The sequence below is a fragment of the Melanostigma gelatinosum genome, assembly GCF_949748355.1.
Source record: "Melanostigma gelatinosum genome assembly, chromosome: 10".
NCBI classification, from domain to species: Eukaryota; Metazoa; Chordata; class Actinopteri; order Perciformes; family Zoarcidae; genus Melanostigma; species Melanostigma gelatinosum.
Window position 1 is genome coordinate 13,724,293 of NC_136643.1, and position 8,720 is coordinate 13,733,012.

General features: G+C 42.9%; 1 pseudogene across 1 annotated transcript; it reads left to right on the forward strand.

Moving 5' to 3' along the window:
* Window positions 1-1,319: 1,319 nt before the first annotated feature.
* LOC306783086 (citrate synthase-lysine N-methyltransferase CSKMT, mitochondrial-like) lies at window positions 1,320-8,074 on the forward strand (annotated as a pseudogene). Its single transcript has 2 exons — window positions 1,320-1,437; window positions 7,402-8,074. The product of its transcript is annotated as a citrate synthase-lysine N-methyltransferase CSKMT, mitochondrial-like (transcript).
* Window positions 8,075-8,720: the final 646 nt, after the last annotated feature.

The window sequence follows — 8,720 nt, forward strand, 5'->3', positions numbered from 1 at the left end:
TTGACCTACCTTTCGTCAGTTTCATATTTTGTTAAGATTGTCTGACATGATTTTGGGGTATGTTTACATCGTGGTGTTGCTAAGTAAAATTCCGTTCGTACCTTCTGAAGACATCTCAGTAAAAACATGGTTATAGTGAGACAGTGACATTAACTCGTCTTTATGTTACCTAGGGTCTTAAACTGTGTGAGAAGTTCGAGGGAGGGCAGAGACTTTGTAGTGGGTTGGTGGTTTTGCCCGTCCTGTCTCTCTGTCCTTCTCTCCAGCCCCTGCTCACTCCCCAGACCTGCCAGTCCTGGTCACATGACATCCCCTCCCACCTACACACCTGTTCCCACTTTCCTCATCAGACCTGTAGTTTCTAGAAAACACACCTAAAACATTTTACTCTACTATATATATATATATTTGGAGTTTTTTTTACGAGAAGTAAAAGTTCTTTGTATATAAGAAACATTTCACCAACAAAGACCACGCTTCTTATGATTGCAAATTAGTTTGAAATAACATAACATACATCACAAAAAACATAATAAATAGAACTGAAGCCACCGGGAGATAATTGACAGACTTATACAGGGAGACACAGGTTGTTAAATCAGGAGAAACTTCATTTACAGTGAACAAATACATTTATTAAAATGTGCAAAGTAAAGTTTAAATGTTGGCGAGTCGACACTGGTGGAGTTGTTGAAGACAGCAGGGGCAGGCTGAAGATCTCGATGACGGCATGTGGAGTGGGACTGCCCTCAGTGGAAGAAACCTTGAACACCGGATGTGATGATGAATGGGGAGGAGGGTCACATCGGGTTCTACTGAAATGACAGCTGACTGCACAGAAGAGAACAGGTCTTTAAAGTTTGACAGGAAATATATGATTGGCTGAGGGAGGCCGTGGCGAAATCGCCCACTGTCAGCTGATAGAGGAGCCAGAGAGCGAGAGCCAGAGAGATGAGTGAGTGAATGAGAGCATAGCAAGACTGTCCTAATGTAGGAGGTTAGAGTAAATCCCAACATTTTATACAGTTAGTTAATTCATTTACAACTGTATGATTATAAATACTATATTTCAAAATATCCCTCCTATAAGCAAAGCTCTCTAAGTTGTACTGTACTTTACTCTCAGTAAATAATCAATGCTAACAATTTGATATTCAAGGAGGATTTGATAATCCTTAAATCATCATGGTGGCACCAAACATACTAAGCTCAATTATGAAAAGTGCTGACGGACAAAATCTATTCTGAATCCAAAGTTACAGGTCAGATATGCTTCTGGTTCACAGGACAGGAGTTTGGTGAGGGTATATTACCCCATCATGCTACATTGGCCACCGGGAGTACCCTCACGCAGACTGGCATATGACGAGGAAGAAGACTCACGCCCACTATTGACACTGACAGCAGCATGTGGATTGCCTAGCCACCTTGCAGAATGTAAGAACTGTCTCTCCCCAACAGTTCAAACTCTCACTGTCAGCATCGGTAAAAACAGCGATCGAATCTCGTGATTCATATGCCACAACAACGGCAGTGGCCAGAGGCCAGTGCCAGACAATACATATGATCCAAACAAACCTGTGAGTGAACGGTAGCATAAAGACATTGTCCGCAAAGCTCTAAGTTGTACTGTACTTTACTCTCAGTAAATAATCAATGCTAACAATTTGATATTCAAGGAGGATTTGATAATCCTAAAATCATCATGGTGGCACCAAACATCCTGAGCCAAATTATGAAAAGTGGTAGCGGTCAAAATCTATTCTGAATCCAATGCTACAGGTCAGATATGCTGCTGGTTTACACGACAGGAGTTTGGTGCCAGTATCTTACCCCATCATCCTACAGCGGACACAAGCATGTGCGCCGGACAAACAAGGAGGATAACAATGTTCTGTGATGTCCTGTTCATGCCAGGAAACTGTGAATACTGTTATTCCAGAGGGAGGGCAGATTGAGTGTGCAGCAGTTAATTGAAGCAAAGACCGTAGAAAGAAGAAAACAATAAATATATATATATATATATATATATATACATATATATATATGAATATAGCTGTGAAGTAAAGAATGCAAAACATCTTTCAAGGAAAATCTAACCACAAACTACAAAGTTCACACAAATACACACATGCCAACAAATGCATAACACAGTATTTGACAACTAATTTGGTTGAGTGCTAGAAGTGCACAAATGTGTGTATTGGCGTCACAGGAAAACAATTTGTTCCATTAACTTATTGAGATCATTGTAGCTCTGATGTGATAAAACACATCTCTGTATTATATTTTACTCATGTTAGCAAAACAGACAGTAATGATGACAGCAAATATAGTGGTATTAATGAACATATGCATCATATTTGTCTTTATCTATGTCTGTAACTACTATATAGATGAGACTGTGTACAAAATGCTTTCCACAATAACAATTATGTAAAGAAGTGTAAGTAATCTCAATCGTGCTTCAAGTGTACAAATAGCATTTGTTTTTCGGGTTTGATTCCTTGGTGACAAATTCTATTACATAGCAGCCAACCATTATCTACATTTACATACATTATACGACAGCAAGTCCTTGGTCAGTGTTTTAGACTAAAATCTAACCAAAGTGTGTACAGTGTTCATCCTAGCAGAATATTTCGGACCAAAGAACTCATTCGTGCACATTACTAACTTTGCTTCTTCCCACAAGTACTTGTTAAACAACTCATTTAACATGTGCATACATGCCACTATGCACAATATCAATTAGTAAAGTTACATCAAGTTTCTACTTTAAAAAAAAGGAAATGGATCAAAGAGAGTAATACAGGTGTGATGCAGGGGTGTGTAAATGTAATGTCTCTGGAGAGACATTTGTCCAACGATGGCCCAAAAGACAGACAGGATGTGGACCAGTAAACAAACCTCAGAAAATATGTTTTCATTTTATTTCAAATTGATGTTTGTGTCACTTATTCTGAAACTCTGGCTTCCTGTCACAACAATGTAGGAAACGTGAAACAGCAGGTCCACGTGCTGTCAATCTGTGGACACTGGAGGACCACATAGGACCAAGGACAGGGTCCAACCTGACACCCTCAAACCTCCATGCAAACATGCATCTCTATATTATTGGACATTATATGAGACCGTGTTTTTTAAATAGGCCTGAATGGAGACTTAATGTGTGGTTAACCCCTGGGCAGGTCACGTGACTCTCAAACGCGACAGGAGACTGAGTCACAATGTCATGTTAGTTGTATTATTTGAGCTCATGTGGATATATTCCTCTTAAAGTTGTATTTAATGTCTGTTTGTGCAGCGGAGGACTGTTGAGGACCTGATGGAGACTCTGAGGTAAGAACGAGCTGTTCTCAGTCGAACGTTCCATCGTTACCATGTTTACCAAATTGTGCATTTTTTCTAAATTCAGTCTGTTCCAACCGTTGGTCCGTCAGAAAAAGCCGAAATCTACTTTCACTCGAAAAAGCCGAAATCTACTTTCACTCGAAGAAACCTCCCAAGAAACACCTTCAAACCAGGATTTTTCTGCATCCGTGACTTAACGTTACTGATAAAGGTAAGTCTGATTCTGATCAACTTTTGCAGGAAAAAAAGCGATATTTATATACTTTTTCCACCACTGTTTTTTATGTATTTATTTATGTATCTATCTGAACCGATGTTTATCCTAATATTGATAATATTTTCAGTTATCAGTGTATATTAATCCACTAGGACTGACTTTTGACTGTTGAGACCAAGTTTAAACAAGTTTATCTGAACAAAAGCTGCTTTCTTGGTTAGCTAACGTTAGCTTTATAGACCCGACCGTCCAGCGTTAGCTTAAACTGAGAAATGCTAATAGAAATATTGTTTCTTTATATTTATATAACTTCTCGGTGATACGGATCACAAGTGATGCACGCATGATAATATATTTAATCCATATTAACTCACAATTCACACATTTCTTACATACTTGTGATATTTTTCATACATATTAACACAATGAACAGCAGAGTGAAAGAACCACTAAAAGATATTTTCTATCGAAAAAGTGCTGATATGTTTCTGACTTTTAGTCAATGTAGACATATGGAAGGCCTCCTGCAGTAACAATACTGAAACAAATGCAAACATGTTGCACTGTACTGGGTTTGTTTCTGCTAATACTTTTGCGAGCGTATCATTTATTGTATGACATTTACTTTCTATCTAGTCACACTGCTTTGTGCTACTGATCCTTTCAATGTGATATGAGAAATGACTATGATATGGATCAGTGGTCTGAGGGTTGTGTGTGTTTTTACCCTCAGATGGCACGACAGTTCCCCTACGTCCCCCTACGTTCCTCCTCCACTCGCTGTGACCCATCTCCTCCCTCCTCTTGTGTCTTCTCCACTCCTATTTCTCCTCTCTCTTCTTCTAGCTCCTCACCTAGTCCCCCACCAGACTACAACCCTGGCAGCACGGACACAGTCCCTCCAACCAGGAGCACGGTAAGAACAAAGAACCTGAATGTCACACAGTTATTTTAACACTTTGATAAGTTTCTTTCATCATCTCCCATTGAGACTCACATACCGAATGACTAACAGAACTGCCTGCAGAGAAGTCTATATGATGTAACAGTCCTTGGTTTGTTTCCACGATGTGGAGCAGTGGTCTGATGGTTGTATTTATTTTTTTAAACCTTCAGGCGGGACGACGCTTCACGTGGAGGACTTTCCTCATCCCGGACCCCAACCGCCCCGACGCCCCACGGATCATCCTCCGTAGAATCCCAGCCTCACAACGCAGGACTGGCTCCTCCACTCGCTGTGACCCATCTCCTCCCTCCTATTGTGTCTTCTCCACTCCTATTTCTTCTCTCTCTTCTTCTAGCTCCTCTTCTAGCTCCTCACCTAGTCCCCCACCAGACTACAACCCTGGCAGCACGGACACAGTCCCTCCAACCAGGAGCACGGTAAGAACAAAGAACCTGAATGTCACACAGTTATTTTAACACTTTGATACGTTTCTTTCATCATCTCCCATTGAGACTCACATACCGAATGACTAACAGAACTGCCTGCAGAGAAGTCTATATGATGTAACAGTCCTTGGTTTGTTTCCACGATGTGGAGCAGTGGTCTGATGGTTGTATTTATTTTTTTAAACCTTCAGGCGCGACGACGCTTCACGTGGAGGTCTTTCCTCATCCCGGACCCCAACCGCCCCGACGCCCCACGGTTCATCCTCCGTAGAATCCCAGCCTCACAACGCAGGACTGGCTCCTCCACTCGCTGTGACCCATCTCCTCCCTCCTCTTGTGTCTTCTCCACTCATATTTCTTCTCTCTCTTCTTCTCTCTCTTCTTCTAGCTCCTCACCTAGTCCCCCACCAGACTACAACCCTGGCAGCACGGACACAGTCCCTCCAACCAGGAGCACGGTAAGAACAAAGAACCTGAATGTCACACAGTTATTTTAACACTTTGATACGTTTCTTTCATCATCTCCCATTGAGACTCACATACCGAATGACTAACAGAACTGCCTGCAGAGAAGTCTATATGATGTAACAGTCCTTGGTTTGTTTCTACGATGTGGAGCAGTGGTCTGATGGTTGTATTTATTTTTTTAAACCTTCAGGCGCGACGACGCTTCACGTGGAGGACTTTCCTCATCCCGGACCCCAACCGCCCCGACGCCCCACAGATCATCCTCCGTAGAATCCCAGCCTTACAACGCAGGACTGGCTCCTCCACTCGCTGTGACCCATCTCCTCCCTCCTCTTGTGTCTTCTCCACTCATATTTCTTCTCTCTCTTCTTCTAGCTCCTCTTCTAGCTCCTCACCTAGTCCCCCACCAGACTACAACCCTGGCAGCACGGACACAGTCCCTCCAACCAGGAGCACGGTAAGAACAAAGAACCTGAATGTCACACAGTTATTTTAACACTTTGATACGTTTCTTTCATCATCTCCCATTGAGACTCACATACCGAATGACTAACAGAACTGCCTGCAGAGAAGTCTATATGATGTAACAGTCCTTGGTTTGTTTCCACGATGGGGAGCAGTGGTCTGATGGTTGTATTTATTTTTTTAAACCTTCAGGCGCGACAACGCTTCACGTCAGGACTGGCTCCTCCACTCGCTGTGACCCATCTCCTCCCTCCTCTTGTGTCTTCTCCACTCCTATTTATTCTCGCTCCTCTTCTAGCTCTTCTAGCTCTAACAATCTGTTTTTGTGTTTAATTTAGCTGACGTCCTGTGTCGAGCCTCGGGTATCACACAGACGTTCCAGCCTGCCTGCCAGCCACTTTCCGGCTAGGATCAGAGCGGAGGGTTACCTTACCTGTTCAACTTACCTACCGTCCAGTGTCGAGCCTCGGGTTTTCACCTGCACGAAGAAGCCTTCCAGTTAGTTCCTCGGAGATCAACTGTGTAGTCTTGGCGTTCCTGTGTCCAGCCTCGGGTATCACACAGACGTTCCAGCCTGCCTGCCAGCCACTTTCCGGCTAGGATCAGAGCGGAGCGCGAGGACGCGCCTCTGTGTTTGACGTGACTGTTTACCTGTCGGCTTCGTCAGCCGCTCAGAGGATTTTGCCACTTTCCGGCTTGGACCCATGCGGAGCGCATAGAGACGCCTCCTTTTTGACTATGTATTTCCTGTCTTTTCCTCTGCCTGTGAGAAATAAATAAAATTGTTTTTTGAAAAATAACTCTGCTGTCCTGAGTCTGCATTTGGGTCCATGAACGCACCACATCATAACACCTTTGATTGTATTGTCACTGCACCGAGACTCAGGCAGGGTGTTTGCACACAGCGAGTGGTCTGGGGGGGAATAGCGTGAACCTCCAAATAAGTAAGAAAGAAAAGTTAAAGTGAGTTGCAGGTGTGTGCACTGATGTCTTACCTAATTGTCACCGATATGTTAGCTACAGAAGCTGACCATAAAGTAGCACTTTGTTGTGCAATAACGTCACACTCAGTTGCAAACTTGTTGGCAACACCAAGCTAATGCAGTCTAATATAACACAGCCTGGATACATCAACACATCTATTTAACAGTTTAAAGATGAACTGAGCATTATAAAGTACACAAAGGGAGGATTCAATGCAGGACTGTTGAGTGTATGTTGCTTTTTTATTTTAATGAGCAATGTGAGTCATTTGAGTTTGTCAGCTTGGTAGATCGTCTTCATGCCGAGCTTAGTGGCTTCTAAGGACCCAAGAAAAGGTCTTAAATCATATATTAAAAGAAAAGACATTTGACACATTAAATTGATGGATTTTAAATTTACTTCAGCATAAAGTCCCTCCAAATATGACAGAAGGATGGAGGCATTAAGGCAAGTTGTATGTGTTTTACTGCTAACGTTCACTCACTAACTCGTGACATAATCCCATCTGTGTTTCTGCCTAGCTGAACTGATTGAAAACATGGATAAGAAAGCAACTTGGGACCGCTTCTACACTGAGAGCAGCAGCAGCACAAACACCTTCAAACACTTTGAGTGGTTCTTTGGCTTCGATGCTGTCCGGGACTTCATTATGCCCCTATTGCAGACCAAGCCCCACCCAGACGGTTTGCTCCAAGTCCTGGCTATGGGCTGTGGCACTTCTGCTTTCGGGCCCTGTATTTACAGACGCTCTCCTCTCCCGGTCCGGGTCACTTGTGCAGACATTTCCCCCATAGCTGTGCGACTAATGCATGAACACGTCCAAACCAAAGCCATTCAAGCTCACAATCTTTCCTCTCGGCTTGAGTTCGTAGAGCTGGACTGCACACAGCTCCACGAGCACTACGGTTGTAGCAGTGTGGACCTTATAGTTGATAAGGGCACCACAGATGCCTTGTTGAGGTCTAAGGAAGGGAAATGGAAGGCCAATCAGGTGCTGAAGCAGTGTTTGTCGGTGTTGCGGAGCTCAGGGTCTCTGCTCCAGTTCTCTGATGAAGACCCTGATGCCAGGCTGCTGTGGCTGGAGACGGAGGCACAGGAGCCGGGGTTGATGGCAGCAGATGTTTGGGTGCAGGAGGTTGGGGAGCTAAGGGGACTGCCTACTGCTACCAAGTGACTCCTCGCTCTATTGTATAGCAACTTTCTTCATCTGGATGGTGATAATATTAAATGAGTAAACTACTGAAGTGATTGTAAAAAGTAATTGATAAGGTACACAGACAGAGTGAGTTATCCACCAAACTGGACCTCCACATTCCGACAGCAGAGACAATAGATTTACTACTTATAAAATAACCTGAAGGTAAAGAATGACCTCTTTATGAAATGATAAAAGTTGACAAACCACTTAAACCAGGGGTGCCCAATATGTCGCTCTAGTGGATTTGAGTGCAGCTGAGATGCTGGCAGATAGCAGCTAAATGAACAAAGCAAAATCAGAAATGGGGACTTTAAAGTGACGTTGGTTAAATGCACAAAGTCTATGGTTAAATGTCGCTCTCTGCTGGTTGAGCATGAAAAATACAAAGAAGTAAAAGATGTGTCACCGACGGAGAATATGGGAAGACAAATAGACACGCTGTTTGAAATTAATTTATCAAACTACAGAACGTGCAACTCTGTGAATAATATTGTGTGTATCTCAAGACATGAGTGACAGCAAGTCACTCATGTAATCAAGTAATCAAATATCTGTTTATGTTCCATTGTTATTTCATGACCATTTATAAGACTTTTTCCTAATGTGCTCCTTTGGTTTTACCCCCTAGAGTTTATGCTGGAT